We start from the raw sequence: 11,620 nt of genomic DNA on the forward strand, positions 1-11,620 counted from the left end.
ACATGTCTCAGACAAGTCCTAAGACCATCCTAAATAATGTCCTAAGACCTATCTTAGGACATGTCCTAGGATACTTTCATTGACACAGCCCCATAACAATGTACCTATTCGTATTTAAACCCTTATATATAATAATATAGTACAATAAATCTTAAAGGTAATGCGTTTCAGCTTAAGATTACATTATATTTATATCTGCACTTCTTTCTTTAAAACTTAGACTTAGACAAGAAAACATGGACGCTTTTTCGGATGGAATTCCAAAAGGAATGTCAAAAGACGACACCGAAAAGCTTGACAGAAATAAGGATACAAAGTAAGGAATGTATCAAGTGTGTATCATCCAGAACATATAATTCATGCGAAATGCATAAATATTGCGCAATGATTTATTGTAATACAACTAATTTTTAAACCGATATTGACATATTACGCGCTGAATACATTTCAAAAGGGCTAATATCTGCATTCTCGGGCAAATTGTGCTGCCTATTAACCAACTCGAATGAAATACGCATCTCTGTCATAGTAATAACTTTTGCGATAAGAAATATTTCTTAAATATATATCATCGCGTTTATGTAAAACTTTGATTATTCTTTACATTAACTTATAACGAAAACAAGCAAAACGCGACGAAAAATGTTGAGCAGAAGAATTTTAAATGATAAATCTTTTAAGTATGAAAAGAAGACTTGCATTACAGACAGAATAAACAGATATGGGTTTTCTTTTGTCAGGAGAAATTAAGGTTTACTTAACTAAACCAAATATCATCTTGATGTATAATGCATAACATAAAAATGTATGTTTATTTCACCAAGATAATAAAACATGCTGATACGATATCTATTGTAAAAAAAAATAAGCTACAGCAAAATAACAACAAAGTTTTTAAATGAAAGTTTCATAGACCTATGTTCTTTTTCCACACAAAAAATAAAAGTATTATTGAAGGTACGCCTGTACTTTTTGACAATTGGCTTGTTTAGAATTTGAACTAAACTTTTGGTAAAACAAAATGAACTTATTGTGTTATGATAACTTTTAGTAGTGATTTATGAACAGTTTACATTTTCATTACATGTTTAAAGCGATGCATTAGACCTTCAAGGAAGTTGTAAGGAAGAATGTAGTAGTGACTATATTGGTGGCCTAACAGTCAAAAATAAAACACAACCGAGTGATGTATGTATTTTTTTTCTAAAGTATTTTTTTAAAGAAAACTAACAAAACTACCGAACTCAAAGAAAAATTCAAACGATAAGACCTTTTAAAGATTGCAAACTCAAAAGGTCAATCAAATCAAACAATTAGAAACGCTTCTGACACACACGTTTATGAAGTATCATTTTCTTCTGACACACACGTTTATGAAGTATCATTTTCTTCTGACACACACGTTTATGAAGTATCATTTTCTTCTGACACACACGTTTATGAAGTATCATTTTCTTCTGACACACACGTTTATGAAGTATCATTTTCTTCTGACACACACGTTTATGAAGTATCATTTTCTTCTGACACACACGTTTATGAAGTATCATTTTCTTCTGACACACACGTTTATGAAGTATCATTTTCTTCTGACACACACGTTTATGAAGTATCATTTTGTTATTGAACATCGCTATTAGTATACTTAGTTCGAAGCTGTATGAAAAGCTAAGTTTTCACATGATTTTAAACATACTTTCTTCGGGTTTATAAATTTAAAATGTTCAAGAAAATTAAGGTCGCAACTCTCTGTATTTCAACATTGGATGAATATGAGTAGTCATTAAGGTATCTATTGCTCTTACAGCTCTTACAGATTCTCGTGTATTCATGTTTTTTTTTTTTGTGTACATCCGTGGCTGTCAAATGATTTTAAGCTTGAACGTTCCTGATGTAAGGAATTCTAGGAATGTAAGGAAATCTTGAAAAAGCGCACCGACCCACAAAATTATATTAAGTGTTATTTTCATATTCTAAAGATTAATTCCAAGATTCAGAAAATAAATTTTCAAAGGGATGGGACATTATGTTGTTACAATTCGAATTTGTAATGATTTTTTTCTTTCGTTTTCATCATTCCGTTTTATATATATGATAGATTCTCTAATGTGTTATGACTTCTCAACGGATATGACTCATCACAACAATTCACAATATTATGTGTTGCAAGTCACATCAACTGTAAGTCCGGAATTTATCAAAAATCAATAAAAATAGAAGCTCTCCGGTCATTTTAGTCCGATATGAATTATTCAATTTATGATGAGGACCTCAAATTTCTAGTTGTGATGATATAAAATTATGCTGAATATAACTGGGCTTAGTTTGTTTTTTTACTGTAATGTTTTATATCTGCTTTGTTAAATGCGGACTATATGTTTTTGCAGAAGATATACATGATAGACGTTTCTACTGTCGATGAAAGAAAAAGAGAGTTAAAACTGCCTACTGAAATTAACGAGGAAGATAAGTATACACTTGATTTATATTCAATTGACGTGAGTGTCTCCAATGTCGAGACAATCAGTGATATCATAACTGAAAAGGCGTCTAAAAAGTCTACTGATCCATGCTCAGAAAACTTTTTAAAGACAGACAGTACAAACAAACCTGGCATGAAAAATCAAACTAGTGATTTTTTTCAGCATAATAATAGCAATGATGATGTTCAGACTGCCAATGCAAACATAATTTATCAGCAACAATCGGTGGAAACATCACAGCCACTAGAAAACACTGACTACGACAGACGATATTTAGATAGAAAGATTGAAAACGTAGTTGATGATTTTGACACAACCTATGATATTTTGGAAAACCGGGATACTTATGAGAATAATGTGACTTCCGAGACCAGCATGATAGGCATTGAACAGATACCTGAGGGACCGCACCTTCAAGAAAGTCAAGACTTCCAAACAATCGACGTAAATACAGATAGCAATCTGAAAACAACCCTGATGTTAGATTCCAGCTTAACAAACGACCAACAACGCCATGTGGAGTCATCATTACAAGAAAACCAGAACATTGATAGAAACAATTTTGTCACAAATATAGAAAGAGCAGACGATCGTGACGTTCCGAAAACAATCCAAAATATTTCTGAGAGTACATATCGTAATGATAATAAGCAGTCATTAGAGTCAACAATAATAACCAGCGCACAAAACTTAGAAAAATTACAGTCGGAAGAAAGTCAGGACTTTGATAACCGCAAAGTGGAATCAAAGGCGGAAAAAACAGATGACGATCTGAAAATAAACGAAGATTATCTGGAGAAAACGGATTGTAAATATTATAATCAGATATTAGATTCCGGCATCGCACACAGCTCACAAGCCACAGCGACATCACAACTACCAAAAGGGACGGAAAGAAGCAATATAAAAATAGAGGATACCACAAAGAGTGAACTGCCTCCAAGTCCAGAACAGTATAATACATGTCTGCAGACACCAGACCAGCAAGATGAAGTAACATCTGGAATAAGAGAAACATATATACAAACGGAGGAAGATGAATTTATGAGTAAATTTGGTTTAAATACAGTATATCCTCAGAAGATTACACTTGTGGACGTGATGACAATACGGTCTCAATCAGAAAAAATAACTCTATCCCAAGTACCATGGATGGTTTTAAAAAATCTAATGATGATGAACTCTACCTGCCGCGACAAAATGATGGAAGAGTTCCTGGAGAGAATCTCCAAAGATGACTGTAATGACGAAAATTCCAATACATGTGTTGACGATGACGATGATTTGGCAGAATTGAGTATATTTGACAACGACATAAATGATTCGCAAATCAAAGTGAACCCGCTTGACCTTTTGGTAGCCGTATTCAATTGCAGTTCTCAATCCCTCAGAAATATTTTAGCAGTCAAATTGTTCATGTGCAAACTAGCAATTCCACTTGTCGTTCCATCTGCAATAAACGAACTGACTTTAACAACTTCTCTACTCCATTCTATTGTTCTGGACGACACAACACATAATAACTTAGTTAGACAAACATTAGCAATAAATTGTGATTGTCACATATTAAGCTTTGTTCGATTAGGGATACCATCCGTTTCGAAGTCAAAGCTAATCAACACAGTTCTTTCTGACAGTAATCATGAAACATTCTATAACAAAAACTGTCCCCTAGGAACTACACCAAAAACAATCAGCAAAGGCATTATAGAAGCTGCCTGGTTTCTTCCATCAGGTGGAATTAACGATTTTGACAAAATCACGATGTTTATGAACTTAAGGGGGGATTCTCAATTCGAACAAAAACAACTCCAATTTCTCTCAAAACTTTCCACAGTAATGGTTATTTTAGTTGATTTAGACGATCTTCAGGACAAGAATAAGCAAGAAATATTGCATAATTTGCAAAATGTCGTTACTGGTGGTATTGTTTTGGCTTTAGATGCATTCAAATATGACCATAGGACGTCTAAAGAAATATATCAAAGCTATTTAAAAGGGATCCCTGCACAAAGCAAGAAACCTAAACTGTGTCTATTGGCAGTAAATAATCAATTTGTTACCGTGCCTGAAGTTAAAAAGAACCTACATGCGCAATTATCATCTACATTGAAGAAGATAGATGTTAAACCACTTTCTGCAATGTTAGACGCAGCCACTGACATTGATTTAAAACGAGATACAGATTCAACTGATCTTAGCACAGCTAGGAAAAGGGTTGAAAATATATTAGAAGTAATTCCAAAAGATGTAATCAATGTGCAGGAACTAATCACGCCATTACAAGGAAAGCCTTGGCATAGCTGGTGCAAACACTCAGAAATTGTTAACAGAACATCTAAATGTACCTCAATTCAAGAGAGGTCCATTCATCAAGAGGAAATGAAAAAACAGCGTCGTTTACAACTTGAAACCATACCAAATATGCACTCGTTTATGACAAAGGCGATAAATACATTTGAAGAGTATTCAAACAACGATAGTTGTTTTGTTTTGTTCATTGAGTGGATGAAATTAATGTTGAATGATCGATCACGAACAGTGACGTCTGATTGTTTGACACAATACCAATCAGACTGTCAAGCTCTTGAGTCAACAAAACTCGAAAAGGGTGATATCATCGAAGCAGAACAAAAAGTAAATAATAGCAAAGCGAATCTCAATAAAGCTTCTTTTATGTTTGAACATTTAATGAGAGAATGTGGACAAATTTTCGAATCAGTTGAAACATGTAAAAGTTACGCACTTGAGATTCTTAGTGAAAATCTCAATAGATTCCAGCAGCTCCCAAAAATTGCAGCGAAACTTTTATTACTTGGTCAGCCTTTGGAAATTCTTGATGGCGATACCACATACGTTCCATTAATTTGGGTTGAAGCGGTTCTTTTTCAAGTTAAAGAATTGATACATGATAAAAAGCTGTTATCTATATCAGTAGTTGGCCTCCAAAGCTCGGGAAAGTCAACACTTCTCAACACACTGTTCGGGTTACAGTTCGCAGTGAATGCCGGCAGATGTACAAGTGGCGTTTTTATGCAATTGGTTCCTGTTAGCATTGAAAATTCTGAATACGACTACATTGTTGTTTTCGATACAGAAGGTCTACGTTCTCAAAGACTTGAAGGAAAAGGTGAAGTAAGACATGATAATATGCTTGCTACTTTTGTGATCGGTTTGGGAGATATCACAATAGTTAATGTTAAGGGCGAAAACACGTCAGAAGTTAAAGATATCCTTCAAATAGCGGTTCATGCATTTTTGAGACTAAAGCTTGTAAATAAAAGTCTGAATCTTAAACAAAGTTGTTTATTTATTCATCAAAATGTTTCAGATGCCGGTGCGATCAGTAAAATGCTCGAAGAAAGACAGATATTTGTCCAAAGTTTGGACGAAATGGCAAAAGCAGCAGCTGAACAAGAAGACGTTGCAGATATTCAAACGTTCAATCAAATTATTGATTTCGACTGTGAGAAGAATGTTTCGTATTTTTCAGATCTTTGGCATGGCGATCCACCAATGGCACCGGTGAATCCAGGTTATTGTAAGCGTGCTGTCGAAGTTCAAAATATAATCCTTGACAGCCTTGCATCTAAAAGAAAAACATATCTAACTATTACTGACACAATAACGCGCATAAAAGATATTTGGACAGGAATTTTAAAAGATGACTTCGTATATGGCTTTCGTAACAATTTAGAACGAAAGGCTTCCGACGATATTGATAGAGAATATCATACCATCGTATGGGAACTGGAAAAGTTCAAGTATACATTTATAACGTCAGCCGAAATGGGAAAACTTAGTCAAGACTGTATTGATAAATTGGACGAGTCCGTAAATGACTGTCTTCGTAACTTTTCAACAGAATTAGAAACAGAAATGAAATCTCAGAGAGAAAGGTTGGTTTCTTTTATTGAAACAAGCAATTTAACAGATGTCATGAATCAGTGGAAAGAAGAAAAACTAAGAAGAATGAACCTCTTATCTGAAAACTTGATAGTTCAAACGAAGACTGACATGAATAAAATAAAAGATGAAATAAAAGCAAAAAAGATACAAACAGAAGAGAGAGTAAAGTACGAAAAACAAATTAATGAACTTGCCCGACAATTAGCTAGGGACATGAAAGGTGTTCAACCGAGTATTGAAGCAATTAAACAAAAATTTGACCAGATGTGGAATATTTGGCTGAATGAGTTGCATTTTTCGGATATAAAGACCTCTTCGTCAGTTGCAGACCGAATTGAAGCCATGCTTGCTGAAGAATTTCAATCTGAACTTGGCTTTATGCACAGCAGGAGAGATTCCTGTGAAGGCAGATTAAAGTATCTGGAAGGGAGCATTTTGTGTGATAGTATTAGGGATGGGCATATTAGCGTGAGGAAAATGTTAAACACAGATGAGCAGGAGGTAGAATCGATTGATGTCTACAGAGAGCAAGCTGTATCAGTTACTGATAACATTTTCATAGAAATAGACAGAAAAATTAAAGAACTCAGCAAGCTTGACGTACGATTTGACAACTTATACGTCCGTGAAATTCTGAACATTATATCTACTAGGTTTAAAAATCACAATCATCATTCTTCCAATGAATACAGATTCAATTTGCACTCAACATATAGAGCCTTTATCATAGAACATGTCGTTCGACATTTAGTAATGGTTTTTACAGAATTAGATCAACGATACGAGTCGAAACATAGTCCTCGAGGTCAAATGATGGAGTATAAAAACACAGCCTGGACTCTATGTACAAATTTAGTTGAACAAAATACAGAGGACATGATATCTATCAGCTTTTTTAAAGACGCTATGATGAAAAGTGTTACTGCTCGTGTTTCTAACTTAATTCCTATGGATGTAGCAGATAAGGTGTTAGTATCATTTTCGCAAGAAAAGTATACGCTGATGAAGACAATAATGACCGAACTAGCAAAAAACGACAATTTTGATGGATACATGGCCTTTATTAAGGATCCAGCTACTTTTACTAGAAATTGGCTCACAGACTTCTTGTACAAATACATTTTTCATAACAAAACGGATGACATCCACCATTACGGCTTACTTGCCAAAGGAAGAACAACTAAAATATTCGAAACGGTAGCAATGGCGATATCTGAAACAACAATACTCTTAAAAGAAATGGAGAGTATTTGCTCATCTAAATGGATCAGTGTCTTTGTTAGCAAAATGAACATATATGACATATTACCAGTTACCGAAGAGTCCTTTGTTCATGTACTTGACCGAAATATATCCGATCTATCAAATTTTAAGAAGGTTCTTTTCGAGGAAATGAAGAAGGTAGAAACCCAAGTCAACAATAAATTTGTTGAAACCACAAGTGATGACGTGCAATGGGAGAAAGACGTTCTTAGTTTAATTATGGGAAAGTTATGGGGCTGTGAGACAAAGTGTATGTTCTGTGCAGAACCATGCATGATGACTGACAAAGAACATGTTAAGTATGACAAACCACACAAATGTATACAACATCGTCCACAAGGAATCAGCGGATTTACTTACGAGTGGAACAAGTCACTTGTAGTAAACTTTTGCAATGAAATAATCCAAACTGAAGCCGACTATGTGGCATATGACATAGATGAATATAAGGGGAAATCACGACAATATAAAGACTACAAAAAACATTACCCGGACTGGGACATTCAACCAACATATGACACGTCAAAATACTGGATGTACGTTATGTGTACGTATAAACAAAAACTCACCGACATATATCAAAGGAAGACACTACCCGATATTCCTGCTATTTGGTACGATATTACGCTTGAGGAAGCTTTAGACAGCTTGTAACAATATAAATTTTGACCGTGTGCGTTATCAATATTATTAATATGTTTCCTTCAGTTTTTAAGTTGCCACATACTTGAAGAATAGCTTTTATCTGAAAATAGATACTTTTTGACCACAAAGTCTTTAATGTAGTTGTATTTATCCAATAACACTACATGACTTGTATAGCAAGATCACGAATACAGTTTCATCAATGACAGGGTACGGCACGATTACCAAAAAGTGTAATCGATTACTCGATGTATATTTGTCGATTATACAGATTTTTGTTTGTAATCGATCGCAGTCGATTACTTTATTAAAAGTAATTACATTACTTTTCGATTACGATCACTTACAAATCTTAGCTGTATTTGGCAAACTTTTTAGGAATTTTGGTCCTTAATGCTCTTTAATTTCCTACTGTATTTGGCATTTTTAACTTTTTTTATTCAAACGTCACTGATGAGTCTTTTGTAAACGAAATTCGCGTCTGGCGTAAATAGAAAATTTAATCCTGGTATCTATGATGAGTTTATATGCTACAAAATTATTAAAAATAATAATGCATGTTACACACAATTATGTTTTACAACATATGTATAGGTATAGTGAAAATTTCGAAATTTACAAAAACGGCAATAAAACATTGCTGTCATACTTAACTTTAGTTAGGACTTTAGTGTTTACTTATTATTAACAGGTACATTGTATATTCATTTGAAAATAAACCATCACCATGTTGAAAGTTTAGTCTGAAAATAAATATAAAACAGTAGAAGAATTAATTAGTACAGGTCAATAAAGTACAAATTATAAAGTTGGATAATATAATGTAAATATTTTAATCATCTAATAAGTAAATACGTAAGGACAAGATATTTGTTGAGAATCTTTATTTGTTAATATCTTAACAAAATTATAAACAATATATTTATATATATATATATGTAGAGTGAAAATGGGTTACATGTTTCTGTATACATATTTCTAAAGAAGAATTTCAATGCATAATCGTGAGTTCGATGTCAAAAGGAATTTGTGTAATGACTTATCAACTATTTATCTATTCTAAGCTAACATTTCTACTCTTATTGACAACTGTGCTTTACGGAATATTGATGCAAATTAGCTTACCATTTCAATTTACCACAGAACTTATTTTAATGTATTTTCTGTTTTGATATAAAAGGTATTTTTAAAATTATTGACAATTTGCGCAAACACAGTCATTTGTTTCAAAAGCTGGATATAAATTACAATTTGGTAGAAGATCTAGTTAAAAATATTACAGCTTTAAAAAAATATATATTTCTATGTATGCAAAATTAAAGGTTTTAGGTACAAATGTAATTGAAATAAATACTTTTTTTAATTTTCATAACAAATGAAGATGCCAAAAAATCCTTAAATGTATTTATAACAATGAATGTTTGTTGTTTTTAATGAACAGAACGAGTGATTCATATTTTCGTCAATTCCAAAACCATTTTTAGATATGTAAACAAGGTACCATGTTCTAACAACAACTTTTCGTCGGAACATAGGAAATGATTTATAGTTCTTTTTTTCTCAAAATAGTTATTTTATATTCTATTTTGATTATTATATATACAGGTTTTATCATTTTGGGAAACATTCATAATAAAGATTTCTTTACTTTTAACGTATACGATTTCTAGAGGTGTTTTTTAGGTAGCATGTTTCAGTAACTGACAGTGATTTTCAAACCTCTCAAATATCAGCATGGTGTTTGTGAATATATAAAATGTCGTATAAATAATCAATACTACCAGAACTGGTTTACTACTTTGAACGATTGTGAAAAATTGTGTTTATATAGAAATTGAAAAATGAGTTATGTTTAGAAGATTACTTAAAGTATGATTTTAATATTGATATACTGACTAGACTGCGTAGTGGAACATTAAAACTAAATATTGAAGTTGGTCGTTTTGACAATATTTCTAGAGAAAATCGTATATGTATATGCTGTCATATGAATTGTATTGAAAACGAGTACCATTTTGTTCTTGAATGTCCTGCCTTTAGATCATTGAGACAACAGTGTTTACCAAAATATTTTGTTCATGGCCAACTAATAGAAAGCTGGTATTTCTATTAAGTGTAAATTTCTTAATGCGGCATGGAAGTTAAGATCACAAATAATCATTGCATACCAGTTGTAATTATGTGCGTGTCACCATATTGTGTTGTTCTCTGTTTGTTTACTGTCATTATTGTAATTGTATATTATGTTATTTTGCTATAGCATTTTGTTTGCTTCTGCAATAAAATATATGCATTCATTCATTCATAATACATTACAATGTTATTGCAACCCAATGCAACAGAAATGACAACATTTTAACAAGGATTTCTCAGCTCTTACTAAAAGAAAAATTTGCTATACTGTCTTGAGCATTCTGATTTTTTTAGTTGTAGTATGTCAGCAGTTTTGTAGGCTGGTTTATACCCATAAAAATATGAAGGGATATGAAGTAAATTCACATAAGACAATATCAATATCGATAAATGGTTAAATCCAAAAATGGAATGTTTTTATTGTTGTGCATCATTTTCATGTCACCACAAAACATTCAAGAATGAGCAATATTACTCATATCTGGTAGTGAATTTAAGTTGACCCCTTGCATCGGTTGCATTTGATCATGGTCCAGTTGGAATTTTCATCGAGTTCAGTATTTTTGTGATTTTACATTTTTAGCTCTTCGTTCCAAAAACCGGAGAGCTTTAGCCTTCACTTGGCGTCCGTGATCGAACGTCGTCGTCCATCTTCTGCTCTAAAACGACCGAACCAATTCCAACCATACTTAAGCTGAACGATCCTTATAATATACAGAATAAAGTTTGTGTTTTATTTTTTGTTTCGTCAAAAACATAGCCGGCATGCCTAAGAAAAGAACATAGGGATGAAATACAGTTTATTTTTTGGCTTATATCTTAAACACTAAAGCATTTAGAGCAAATTTGATGTACAATTGTTCAGTAGGTTAAATTCTATCAGCCATGAAATTTTGAGATGAATCTAACAACCTATTGTTTGGTTGACGCCACTAACTTGGTTATGTTAATGAAATTATGCAGTTTTGGGGTATTATCTTGAATATGATTTATGATAAAGATAAACCGTAAACAGCATAACTGATCAGAAAAGTTAGATCTACAAATAAGTATATATGACCAAAACTTGCAATTGACCGCCTGAGGAATTATTGCCCTTAAAAGACATGTTTTAACAATTTTTTATGTAGTTTGCTTACTTAAAAATAAAATCTTCTCCTTTGGAACTGCTGAATCAATTTGAATCA

The 11,620-nt window shown here is 32.8% G+C and overlaps 1 long non-coding RNA gene across 1 annotated transcript; it reads left to right on the forward strand.

Annotated features, from left to right (window-relative positions):
* The first annotated feature begins 227 nt into the window (after window positions 1-227).
* LOC143042439 (uncharacterized) lies at window positions 228-9,173 on the forward strand. Its single transcript, XR_012967989.1, has 3 exons — window positions 228-316; window positions 1,095-1,188; window positions 2,388-9,173. It is a non-coding gene; the product is annotated as an uncharacterized LOC143042439 (long non-coding RNA).
* Window positions 9,174-11,620: the final 2,447 nt, after the last annotated feature.

This window comes from Mytilus galloprovincialis, chromosome 8 (genome assembly GCF_965363235.1).
Source record: "Mytilus galloprovincialis chromosome 8, xbMytGall1.hap1.1, whole genome shotgun sequence".
NCBI lineage: Eukaryota > Metazoa > Mollusca > Bivalvia > Mytilida > Mytilidae > Mytilus > Mytilus galloprovincialis.